At 39.0% G+C, this 13,930-nt stretch overlaps 1 long non-coding RNA gene across 1 annotated transcript in view; it reads left to right on the top strand.

Annotated features, from left to right (window-relative positions):
* Nucleotides 1-13,930, top strand: part of LOC136706738 (uncharacterized) — a 102,537-nt gene that overhangs the window by 31,455 nt on the left and 57,152 nt on the right. The window lies entirely within an intron of this gene.

Genomic DNA, 13,930 nt, shown 5'->3' with positions numbered 1-13,930 from the left:
AATATGCTGCTTGTGTGGGTAGTGTGTCTTAGGTCATGGGGTCATATTCACAAATATGTTTATCCTTGGGTCGCTCTCACGTGAGGGTTTGTTTTTCTTTTTCTCATCCATTGCTACGGGGATTATATTGGGTACTAATTTGTCTGGTTTAAGAGAGCAGCAATAATGCCAACAGATGGGAAAGATGGATAGATTTATCCCATACACAGCTCCTCTCCCTGCACTGGAGAGTCTCACAACACTGAGAAGCCCACTGCCTCTTTGCATCAGGGGGTAAAGGATCCCACGGTGTTACACAATGAGTAGCTTCACTAGTATTTTTGTAATAGGATCTAATATAAAACTGTTAGCATGTTACTCTCCAATGCATTTCTCTGCTCTTGTGACTGAATCTGAGTGAGTTACTCATTCATACAAAGATCGTAGTTTACAAAAACACAGCAGATATAGTTGCTCCTGAATTCTTTTAAATAAAATCTTTGTGCAATGACTTACATTTAATTTTAAGATTATTTTTCAGTGCTGTGTGGTTCCACATAATAGCAAGACCAGGGCCTAACCTCAGATGTCTTTTTACACCCTCTGTAGGTCACAGTGTTGGTCATAAAATAATGGCTTCTGAGCTCACATTGTATATTGAAAATAAGTTTTAAGCAGTCCCAAAGTTCACCATGCCAATTTAATGACTGTCTGGGTGGAGTGTTTTTAGTTTATTATCTGTGATGTGCACTGTGTAGGGACTATCAGTTTTGGAGTTTTGTTTGAGTAACGAGTTGCCCCCCCCAATTTGGCGGCTACTCTACAGTGACGTCAGCTGCAAGCCATGGATAGTCAGAGCTCCTGAATGTTGTAATATGTCAGATCGCAATTGAGTGATTTCCAAAAGATTTGGATCATCCTTTTTGGATATGGCGAGATTACTGCAGCCTCCCTGGATTGTCAGCTCTGGCAAGCAGTGTCAGCAGTGCTTAAGGGAAAGCAGTACTGTACATGTTTTTCTTAAGACATTTCATGTAATACAACTTAATGCTGTTCGTTTTGGAGTCTCTGAATGTGCCCTTGCATCAAATTTGATGTTTATCTGGGTTTGTATTAATTTCTTTGTGATAATGCAGCACAGAAGTAGGGTTCAAATATTGGTTCCATCCTACCACATGATCTTACAGGACTTTAGACGGCTACAGAGCTGAGTGCAAATTACAGCCGCACCAAGGACTATTAATGTAACTAACTCTACATTGGCAAAATGCATCTGCACAAGTTTTACATTGCCCCACTGCTTATGACTGTGCCCCAGTGTTAGCTAATATTACATAATATAACACTTCACCTTGCTAATGAAATACCCAGACAATGCTGTAAATGAAAGAGCAGACTACAGGCTAAAGTGAGTTAGCGTAATAATAGAGTAATAATCTACCTGATGTTAGCATTTCTCCATATGCAGAGTGTAGAAAGGATTGTATAAAATACATAAAGATGTTTAGGGCAGGTACTATTTGCTTAGAAGTGATATTTCTTTAGGTTCTCGCTGATTATAATACCGAGACTAATTTTGCATCACTTTATTTCCCCAGTACTAACTTATTTATTAATCTTCAGTGAGGTAAGAGTTCCATTCTCTTACACATTCCATTTTGCCCTTTTCAACAAACTGGATTGGTTCCGTTCAGGATTTCAAACCTTGGTTCTCTCCAGTGAGCCGGTCCGTGTTTTCACCAAGGCTGCAAAATAAGATAAATGGATAGTCCGTAAAATATCATTGTTTACATCGACTGTTTACAACAGGTTCAGATCATAGTGATATATGATATAGGTGTGCAGGATGGCAGGTTCTAAGCTAAAAGTGAGTGCTTTGGAGCGGTTCCAGAGCTGTACTACTGAGCTGGTGAATGTGAAAAATAAGATGTGCCTCTTCAGGTTTAGGGCCAAAAGATCTTTTTCCACAGTGTGGCGGGTCAGATATTTTTTTTTTACCTTAAATTTACAGCTTCAAAATCATTGTGATGCTCCACGGACCTGTAATAGGTCTGCCATTGCTACTCTGGGCTTATCATTGCAGAAACTGTACTATGTGACTTGAGAAGGAATTTGGGATTGAAGTATTTAACTAAATTAAACATAGTTTAAATAAATTGCGCTATTGTTGAATTGAAAATGTGTGGAATTTAGTCCTAGAAAGCTTGCAGGATCGAGTGCTTTCAGGTGTTCAGACTAATGACAGATGTCGGAGACCTGCATGAATGAGAACTGTCAAGGCAGAAAAAATTGAAGCACAGTGAAATGTCAGAATTGTTCAAATAAGGCTTGCGGTGTGATCGTAGCCCCAGGTTTTTCTTGCTTGGTCACTCATTTTGGCCAGAGGGCCAGCTCTCAAAGCCTTTTGGGAGTTCTCTACGTTGTCCAATTCACAATGATGAAGCACAGCGTGCTCCTGGGAACCATCAGCACTTTAGCAATTTTTTTTATGTCCTTCCCCAGATCTCATGCTTTGACATAATTCTATCTCTGAAGCCTACGGAGAGTTCTTTGGACTTTATTGCTTGGTTTTGCTGTGACATGCACTGTGAACTGTGGGAGCGCTTGGGGCGGTTGAGACCTTCCTGATTCATGTTCAATCAGCTGGATTTGCCACAGGTGGACCACAAACACGATCTTGAAGCTCACTGCAATCAAAAGCAAGATCTCAAAGGTGAGAAAATGAAGCTGAACACGATGGCGCTCCATTTGTAGGGTCATAAAAAATGGGGTTATTTACTGAATTGAAAATTCAGCTTTTACAGATGCTTTGCCAAAACATCATTTGGATTAATATTATGTAATGTTTCAGTTTATTAAAAAAATACAATTGGCTTAAATCCCTTCCTCTGTTCACTGTCTGTGAGGCGTTCGGTGTGTACTCCGTGTCTCTGTGTGGATTTCCTCTGGGTGCTCTGGTGTTTTCCCACAGTCCAAAAATCACATGCTGGTTGGTGGATTGGTTTTTCAAAAGTGTCCATACGTGAGAGTGAAAGGAGGAAATATGTGATGCCCTGTGAAACCCGTGTATAGGTTGTGTTCCTTGATAGCACCTAGTGATTCCAAGTAGGCTCTGTATCCACCATGACTCTGAAAAGAATAAAGCAGTTACAGAAAAAGTATAAGTGAATGAATGAATGGATACACTTTGGGGGAAAACGAGGAGTTACATAGTGTCCCAACTTTTTTGGAAATGGGATTTTATCCTAAGACAATTCATATAAATTCTTTAACTTAAAAAACCCTAGTTATACACAGGGCATAAGTGAAAATGTGTGTATATTCTATATAAAGTATGTATTCTGAGGTATTCCAATATAAGCAGGTAAATATAAGAGATACCATAGCATCACCATGAAAGTCTCAGTCATTGCAAGGGACATGGCTCACAAAAAAGAACTTGAATCTTCCACCATCTAAAGTATATAGTATTGTGATAAGATTCAAAGAATTTTGCGAATTTTCCATCCGTTTTGGATGAGGCCTTTAAATCACTGTTGCAGAAACATTCGTGCTATGTTGTACTGCATATTCATTCATTATCCTAATGGTTTATTCAGTGCAGTGCATCATTATTGATCTCTTATTAAATAAAAAAGTTTAAAGAGAGAGAACAAATTTCAGATTTCCAAAGCTGCTGTGTTGTATTTCCCCCTTTTTTTCTTGAACACAGTTCCATTTATATTGAATGTACTGCATTTCCATTTGTGTTCTATTGCTTTATGTAGCCTGGTGCAGTCCATCAACAATGTATTGATAATTTAAAAAGTCTAGCAGATCCGGAAGACCGCTCTGCATAACCATAAAAAAGGATTGTGCGTAGCTTTGAAATAGTCTCTCTGGCAAATGTGATTTCAGCTTCATCAAACGCTGGAGATGTTGAAGCACTTCTATGCGAGAGTAAATGGGATTGGGAGTAAATCAAACTGCCTAAGAATGTAATGCTCTTGAATGATATACTGTTTTGTTTTGACAATTGCACTCTGCACTCTACACATTTACAGGATTCAAGAGAATAAAATAAATCTCTAATTTTACAAGTGCATAAACAGAAATCTCAAAATTAGAAAATTTACTGCCTTATTTGTTTGTAGATTACAGAATGTTTGGAACAGCTGGGTACTGTGGGATTCAGAGCTTTAACAGTTGATCAATAACAACAAAGAACATGATCAACAGCAATAAACAAAACTTGAGGCAATGAATAACACGTCACAAACTATTCCTAATAGGGTCAGCCAATGTGTGAAGTTTGAAAACACAAATAAGGGTGCCTGAGCCAATCAAGTATCATTTATTTAGAGTTTGTCTCTTATTTTCTCTGAAATAACTGAAATTAAAGTACTACTGTACGCTCTCAGAAAGGCTGGCATTGTGGTGGTACCCACATATTCAGTCCTTTCAGTTAGCTATCATAATTGTACCATATTGTATAGTGTATAGGGTATATTTGTGTTGATATTATCTCCAACATATTTGCGTTTATTTGATTACAGATGATCATTTTCTGACAATTTTCTTAGTTTACTGTATAATTAAAGGACTGTAATATAAGCAAAGTCATAGTAGGTTTCCTTATAACAAAGCCCTCCACAAATAAGCACACTCGCATAAGCCCTCACAAAATGTTATTACACCAGATGGTTGCAACACTGCCTGTTTTCTCTGACATTATTTTATAATAATTTAGGCTCTAAACTATGTCCATGAATCATGGAAATCTTTTCTTCAGATGTGTCACTATTGTATCCATGTCAAACTGAGATGTGTAGGTTCACAATTGGTTTTGCGATGGAAACAAAATGGCTGTATTTGTGCAGATCAAATCCCTGGTTTCGATCACCACCGCCCCAAAGAAAAACAGTCACTTTAGTTTACTGCTCAGTTCTGGAGAATCTTTGGACAATCCTCAGTGCTCCGCTTTAATTTCCTTTCCCGTCTCTTACGAAGTCCTCCAGTATAAAATCCGCAGAAAAGGTATTATCCTTCCAAATCATACCTGCTCTGTGGAGGTCCTGAGCATTGAAGAAGAAGATGAAAGAGTAACATATTGTGTGTAATTTTAGAAATATAAAGTGCAGTGTGTGTGGTGGTTTATTTATTATTATTTTAGGTTTATTTTATTTAACTTTTTATAATTTTGTGGTGAAGTGCATTAGTAATGTAACAAACTCTTGACGTCTCTCATACTAATATATATATGTATATGTTAATTCTACAATGTGCACATAAGGTTACATGCAGTTTGAATAGCAGCCAGATAATTATTTATTTTCTTTATTTTTTTTTATCATATTTCCGTTTGATTTTCATTTTACATCCCTGCTTTTCTCCAGAGAGTGACAGTCCAGCTTAGGCTCTGATTAAATCAAGTGACTGTGGGCTCAGAAATGTGTAAAAGCACTTTCCCACCTGTGAGCGAACCAGCTCTGTGGCTTGATGCCAGTTCATATAGCTTGTGTGATGTGTAAAATTAAGATTGCAGGCAAAGGACTAGCGTGTTCTGTGAAATGTCAGAAGTACTAGTATATCTCCTGCGGGAACTGCGGACCCATTCATTTGGACCACAGACAACTAAATGTCCTTCCTGGTCTCCAGTGTCACTGCCAAAGCACTGAAGAATAAATGCACTTTTCCTTTCCGGTGACAAAAACTTACAGCCCACGGTGTTTCCGAGCTGCTCTGGGACTGAAATCTCCAGCAGGTTTTTGGCTTTGGACAGGAAGCTGGCAGACTTTCAGCTCAGTGTGTTGTGTAAAGTGAGAGAAAACGCCACAACTCCCAAATGGAGCTCAACCAATGTGAATATGACCAATACAGACATTCATGAAATGAAAATTTATTTTATATATATATACTGTATTGAAGATCTAAAATAGCTATTTAGTTGGTGCTACCTTAAAGCCCTTGCTTTGTTTCACAACTTTGTCAAATTCTGTTAATGTACACATTTGTGGGTCCTAACACTTTGAATAAAGCTCACAACCATATTCAGACTCTCAAAATTAATCTGAAGCACCCAGCATTGAAAACTGTGGAAATGTTGAAGTGAAGATTTGCTATTATTTATTTGTTTGTTTATTCCTAGTGGTATGAAGCCGTCCCACCTTAAATAGCCAAAAAGGAACTTTTTTTTTTCCTCCCTAAGATGTATAAGTAAATGTGATTTTTTTGATTCAATAAAACCTTGGTTTCTCAGTCTTATGCCGAGATCAGGCTACATGAATTTAGCCTTATTTTGGCCCAATTTTGTTGTATCCGACAAACTTCCAGTGTCGGGACTGAATTTGAGTGTCGGAGGTGAGTAACAGTCGTGTTGTGTGACATAATCAAATTTCAATGACGTCTGGTAAGCCCCATGACACCATGATAAACACTGTAGCATGTTAGCATTTTTTGCATTGTTTCGTCTACTCTGGCATATCCTACTGCATGTTCCTTGATGATGACCAGTAGGAGGACAGAGCATATATGTAAACACAGAGAAGACAGAGGGAGGCTGCTGCTGCAGCTGTCAGGTGGAAAAAACGAAACTGAGGAAATGCTCTTGACATGTTAACACATTACCTCAAGTTATCTTTACAGGAGACAGTCTATCCTTCCCTCCACAAAATACACAGGAACAGGTCCACAACTGTGTTTTATTTCTTCTTCTTTTTGGAACACAAAACTGCCAGCAGCACACACAAAGCTTCTATAGCCATGATTGACAGTTTCTTGACCCACCACTCAGAGAAATTCTGAACTCATGCAATGATGGGAATGAAGAATGGTCCGTGTCAAACGTGTAGTGTTGCCAGTCTCCCGACCAAGACACGGTATGAATTTATAGCACTAATCTGACATGGTGAACATCATGAAAGATGACAATGTTGTGTAGTCTGATCCAGGCATTTAGAATTACCAATTTTACCAACACCAAAACCCCTGTGTTACAAATGCTACAAAACCGGTGATAGTCTGGAAAAACTTCTTCTTTTCCGACATCAACAGCGTTGAGCTACGACCAGACTTCAATGTCACAGAATGTAAATCAAAGTGAAGGACGGTCTCTGACTTTTTCATTGTTTGCTTTTTCTTTAATGTTCTTCAACTTATTACAAAATGAAAGTCATATTCATGAGAGTATCATTAACATCAAGGCATTTAGAGCTAAAATGTTGGTATTGACAAAAAGTAGAAGTAGCGCCATGTTTTAAAAGTTGATGTAATATTTATTTGTTCAAATGTTTTAAATAAGAATTTGCTATAACTATTAAAAACAGGAGGAATAAAGCAGGTGGTTAATATAAACTGATCAAATAAGAATATAACAGTGTCTACTCTTCCCAGTAGACTTTTTCTTAAGTTATAACATCGTTGCGAGTATTTGAGGCACCCACAGTAATGTTAGTGTGGTCAGGTATGAATGTTAGTTGATTTGTTCTGAATTGAAGACACAATCCCAGCTCACCCCAAATGTATTATATCATCACTCCACATATGAACATGTTTAAAAAAAAAACATCAGAGACACCTATCTATGACAGTGTAAATACACAGTGTAGTCAGTGCTGTGGTCAGAGGGGTCAGTGTTTCTGCTTGTTTTTTTTTTTTCTGAAAATTGGATACTCAGTTCTGTCTCCTATCGACTGTTCTCCATGAAACGTGGGAAAGCCAGCCAACATCTGTCATGCTAAGTGGACTATCTCAGTGTCCACAGCACTTTTACTTGCACAAATACTGTGAAAATACAGTTTAACCTGGCATATGTTTGGGTTTTAGGGGAGACATGCTGCCATCAGTGTGACGTCTTTTTCTTGAAAGTCCATGGTTATTTCAGCAAAACAAATAGCAGGCCACTTTCTGTAGGTGCTGTAGCATGGCTTCATAGACAGCGTCGGTGTGTCTGTGCTTGACTGACTTGAAATCCAGTCCCTTATTGAAAATGTATATGGCAAATCATGAAAAGCAGAATCAGACTGTGGTTACCGTAGGGATTGGACAATAATGTCCAATCCCTAATAATGGACAATTATTAATGAACAATAACGTCCAATTCCTCAGCAGTGTAATTAAAAGGAAAGGTGAAGTAAAACCGTGGTAAACATGCTTCTGGCTCAACATTTTGAGGTGTGTTGCAGGTATCGGCTTTTGTAATTGATTATTTACCATTATGTTAGATTAATCTTTTCTTGGTACGTTTTTTCAGTAAAATAATGGAGTTAACACGTCAGATTTTAGGTTTCTTCTTTTAAAATATGTTAATTGAAGATATCTGAATATAAACAGAGATGGTATATAGAGAGCAGTGTTAATGGGACAGTAAATAAAGGTCTGCAAAAAGAGCTGAATATGTTCCCTCTTCTGTTATATTTTTAAACGTGCTGTTTATTAGCGTGAAAATATAATTTCCGATCTTATAAACAAGGGAATGTGACATTCTTAGGCTTTCTCACCCCTCTCTCTCTGCTCTGGTGCCCTTCGGAGGCTGTGTATAGTAAATCTAATTACTCGCAGGATTGTTTGAACTCTTGTTTGTTTTTGTCCAATTTCACAGCCGGTGGACAGCACAATGCAAACACCTCCAATCACGCGCGCGTGTCCCTGTCCGAAAGCAGTGGCGACAGCCTCATTTTCTCAGGTTGTGAGCTCAGATGTTAGAATTGGTTTACATTTGGAATGTCTCCTGCACCTGAAGGGGCTGGATGTGTTCAGCTTCTTTTGTCTTTGCTCCTGCAGTGGGCTTAGCCCCTCTCCAGAGCTGGCAGTTTGGGGGGAGTTTAAAGGGGAAGCTACTTTTTCTTTCGCTGACTTTTCTTTGAGTAAGATCTCCTTTATGCCATGGAGGATTTCTTTTATTTAATGTAAAGTGTGCTAAATAGAGAGAGAGGGAGAGAGAGAGAGAGAGAGAGAGGGCAAGAGACCCATTAGACATGGTGGGGAGGCAGTGAGAGAGACGGAGAAGAAAAATAATAAAAAGGGGTTGAGTGTGAGACGTAGTGCAAGTCCGAGGCAGTGAAGAGGGAGACAAACGTTTGTGACATGAACTGAAGGAGAGAGATCTTAAAGGGAGAAAGACACACTTAGAAAGAGATGTATAGGGAGATATAGAGCGAGAAGTAGAGGGAGTGAGAGAGAAATATGAGGAGGGAGAGAGAAATCTTTATTCAAGAGCAGGAGACGTACACTCTAGGGCTAATCAAGCTGGCCTACTTTCCTCTGTTCTTTTCCAGTGCTCTGGACAGATTTTTAATCCGCTGACTTTTCACTGACTCTGCTCCGGGCCATCAGTGTACAGTCGGCTAAATATAGGAGGATTTTCCTAGTGTTGGATATTTAGAGGCCACTGGATGTGGACGAATGTTGCGGCTGCACTTTACCTCACGGATCAGTAATAAGTCGGTAATAATATGGTAATATAATTATGATATAGAAATATGGCAATATTTAACTTCAGATTCCTAGTTTACACCAGTAAAATTAAGGTTAATGCCCTAAACTGTGAAGAACACGCTGGGCACGGGTCAATAAGAACACACGGCTCGGGTTCGACTCCCTGCTCGGGTAAAGCACAGTAACTTTGTACCTCCCACTGCAATCGATCATTTAAAAAACATGTCAGAATGAGTGTTTAATGCTAACACCTCATCAGTTCAGCAGAATACTACCCTGTGTTAGGGCTAATAAACTCCCCCAGGTGCAATTACTGCATAGTTATTTAATTTCTTAAGCAATATAGCTATATACAGAGCTGTATAGTATTGGCAGTGTTCAAGAGCCCAGAATACTGTTTAAAACCTTTGGATTTTTCCGCATAGATGTCACTTTCACTGTCTGGTCTAGGCACATTCAGCATGCACTGTGATATTTAGCTGATTTTCTTGCCTCACCTGATTATTTGCAGCTGAATTGAAAGTAGTTTTTCACCAGGGGGCACTAAAGGGAAGGGTAGATTTTAGCGGGGAATAACGTGGCTTTATTTATTTAATTAAAACATCATATTTAATGACATGATCTCACGTCTCATCAGTGGGAGAGCAGGAGCATATGGACGAGGGAGCAGCCGAGGGACTTGTGTCCGAATGTGATTTTGTGGGTGTTCTTGAAATGACACATTTTTAGAAATATGAAATATAGTAACTTGTATGATAATTAACTGCTTTTATTTGTGTAATTTGGAGTGTTTTTATCGACCCATTCCTCGCAATATATCAAGAAAAAAAAGAAAATACGCACAGTGTTGCTCTGAGTCAAGACAAGTATGGGGGGTCTGGCATGAATTTAATGTCCTGACAGTTACAGTTCATTTTATAATGGGTTTGTAACATTGTTTATTATAAAATGTGTCTATTCACTGTAGCGTTTTTGTCCTAAGCTCTTTGCTGATTTTGCACTATTTTAGAGTATTATTATTTCTAATACATTAGTTTTTATACAAAATGCAATATTTAGTCGTCTCTGGTCAAATGGAATAGTACATTCTTTGCGGAGATTATGCAAATACATATTTTAAACCACAATTAGTGTTTATTTGCTGAAGTTAAGATACTAAGACAACAATAAATAAGGAATAGGGCCAGGTTTTAATCTTATTCCCAATATATTTAACTCAGAAAATCAAAGTTTGTTCTATGAAATGGTTGTTATTATTTTTTAATAAACAATAAAAAACCTTAGTATTTTTGAACATTCAAACTTATTTCTATGATTTAATTTTTTTATTTTTTATTTATTTATTTATTAAAAAAAAAAAGCCATCTCTGACCTGACTTTGTCCAGAATATTTGGGGCGTATTAGGCCAGAGGCACAGTGCAGGACCAACAGAAGGCTGTGGCTTTATTATTTTCTTTGCTCTGAACTTTTGCACTGCGTGAGCACAGACTTTGTGCTGAGTTGTTTGAATGCTCCCTGAGCTCGCAAATACAGGATCAAGCCCTGGGTCAGACTTCCATTTCAGATATTCAATAATGACTGTGCACTCAATAATGTGTCTCTGTACATTGTCTCTATGTGTAAAAGGAGGGGTAGGGGCTCAGTACTAACAGCGGATTATGAGGCCGGGAACAGGTATTTTCACAGGCTTTAGTTGTGTCAACAGTGAGTATGAGCGTAACAAAGCCTCCAGCTTTCAGAGCTCTGGGTTTGCTGGGCTGGAACAGAATGCAGAAGGGAGATTTACTGCTTCTTAACATTCTCTACAGTTGTGTGTGCAGTGCTAAAGAGTTCCTCTCGCAGGCTCCACCGTAGAGAGTACAGGATTTAAAATGAGAGTGAGATGACTCTTAGATTTCCTCGCTAACGGGCTTCGCCGCAACAGGAAAATTCACCTCCCCTCAGTTTTGGGCACACTGCCCCAGAGATCTAAAACGAGCATGTCTTGAAAAGAGATTTAGAAACTCTTTAAAATGATGAACTGGCAAAGCACGAGTGTCTGGTTCTGATATCAGATCTCTGTAGCTTAACCCTTAGAAAGCTTCAGTTTGGAGTAAATTTGATTTATATATTTACGTTTAAATGTACGTTTATTGATATGTAATTACACAACTATTTTTTTTTTAGTTATTACAGTACTACTTGATTTACTTTCTGTTCTTTCCTCAAAAGTCAGATGGTGCCCTCAATAATATTTGAACAAAATCTCCTATGTACTCTTATGTAGTGTTTAGAACAGTGTAGGAATATCTAACGTGTTTGCAGTGGGTGTTTAATTAATTGACGGTCTGTAGACGACAAACAAACACAAACCCACAAATAGTAAAACGACTAAATATTCTAATGCCAGCTGAAACATGAGGATTGATAACTTACGCTAAAGGTGTGAATCTAGCATTAACGTTATTACATTTTCAATAGTTCAGAGAAAATTTCATTATTTACACATTTATTACATAACCACTTATGTGATCTCATTTTTCCTTTTGTTTCTATCATCTGTCAACAGTTTCTCTCCTTCCAACTGTTCTTTTAGGATCAACAACTTGTACAAAATGTAAAGGATTTCTGTATCCATAGCCACTTTTCATCAAATTTCATATAAAAATATCCAGACACCTTTTCCAGTTACAGGACTTAAGCTTCTTTAAGGCGCACTCATTACTCACGCTGACACTGAAATGTGTGCATGGTCATGGAGTCTGCGTAGAAAGGGTCTGGAAGTGGAACAGGATGTGTTGGAGCCTCGTGTAAGCTTGGTCACAATGCTCTGTGAAAATATGACAGCTAGAGGGGCGTGAAACAAACAGTGGAATTGTGTTTCATCCAGTAATTTTCTGGTGTAGTGTTTGTGATCCAGAACTAATCATCCAACATTACTCAACCTCACTAATAGCTTTAGCTTAGCACAGTCAACATCTCAGAGTAATGTTTCAACATCCAGTGTCTAGCTGAATTTGAAGATGCTACTGCAGCGAAAGTGAACAGATTTCATAATTTCCCTTCAACTTATCATCTTAATATCATTAAGATTCAAAATGTTCAATGTTCTTTGCTGCAATGAATTTGCGGTCAGAAACAATGTTAACACGACAGTATGCTGCGTTATTTTGTCTGGTGATAAATATAGCACTCTGAGCACTTAATACATTCATTATTGTTTACATGGCTCTTGAAGAACCAGAGGCCAAAATCATACACAAACTCACCAGCAAGAGGCTGGAAGTCGAGGAATACGGAATTGTATTGAACATGGAATAGTGCCAGTCAATGGAAGCCCACCGGGATTGTAGCAGAATGGATAGAGTCGGGAGAAAATACTGCTCTGTAGTGTGGCAAAAATAAAAAGCTGCTTATCAGTGAATTGGACATATTGCTTAGATTCTTTTATGCTTTAAAAATGTGTATGCGTTTTCTAATGCCTATAAAACAATATAGTTAATATAATACCTAATACCTGGCATGTTCATATATCGATTTGTAACTCATCTGGTTGATCAAAACAGTGTGTATTTCCAGACCAATCAACATTAAAGTAAGGATTAAACTTCTTTTACACAGTTGACATCGAGAGCAAATAATAGATGGTATAATGGGGCTAAGACCTTTCATCTGGATTGGTTTTAAATTCATTATTTCATTCATTATCTGGAAGCGCTTATCCAGTTCAGGGTCGTGGTGGGTCCAGAGCCTACCTGGAATCATTGGGCGCAAGGTGGGAACACACCCTGGAGGGGGCGCCAGTCCTACACAGGGCGACACACTCACATTCACTCACACCTAAAGAGTCGCCAATCCATGCGTTTTTGTACCATGGGAGGAAACCGGAGCACCCGGAGGACACCACACTCCTCACAGACAGTCACCCAGAGGAAGCCCACGCAGACACAGAGAAAACACACCACACTCCTCACAGACAGTCACCCAGAGGAAGCCCACGCAGACACAGAGAAAACACACCACACTCCTCACAGACAGTCACCCGGAGGAAACCCACGCAGACACAGGGAGAACACACCACACTTTTCACAGACAGTCACCCGGAGGAAACCCACACAGACACAGGGAGAACACACCACACTCCTCACAGACAGTCACCTGGAGGAAACCCACGCAGACACATGGAGAACACACCACACTCCTCACAGACAGTCACCCGGAGGAAACCCATGCAGACACAGGGAGAACACACCACACTCCTCACAGACAGTCACCCGGAGGAAACCCACGCAGACACAGGGAGAACACACCACACTCCTCACAGACAGTCACCCGGAGCGTGACTCGAACCCACAACCTCCAGGTCCCTGGATCTTTGTGACTGAGACACTACCTGCTTCACCACTTTGTCGCTTGGCTTTAAGTTTTAAAAATCTAATTATTGAGGTGTACCGATTCTACTATGAATGTTGCCAGTTGGAAGTACTTTCCTCTTAATCCCAGTCATTATAACTGTATAAGCACAGCAAGAATGTATCCACGGCAGTTGCTGTTGAC

Source organism: Hoplias malabaricus, chromosome 9 (genome assembly GCF_029633855.1).
Source record: "Hoplias malabaricus isolate fHopMal1 chromosome 9, fHopMal1.hap1, whole genome shotgun sequence".
Classification (NCBI taxonomy): domain Eukaryota; kingdom Metazoa; phylum Chordata; class Actinopteri; order Characiformes; family Erythrinidae; genus Hoplias; species Hoplias malabaricus.
The sequence above is the reverse complement of the archived record's forward strand: the minus strand, read 5'-3'. Positions and strand labels throughout refer to the sequence as shown.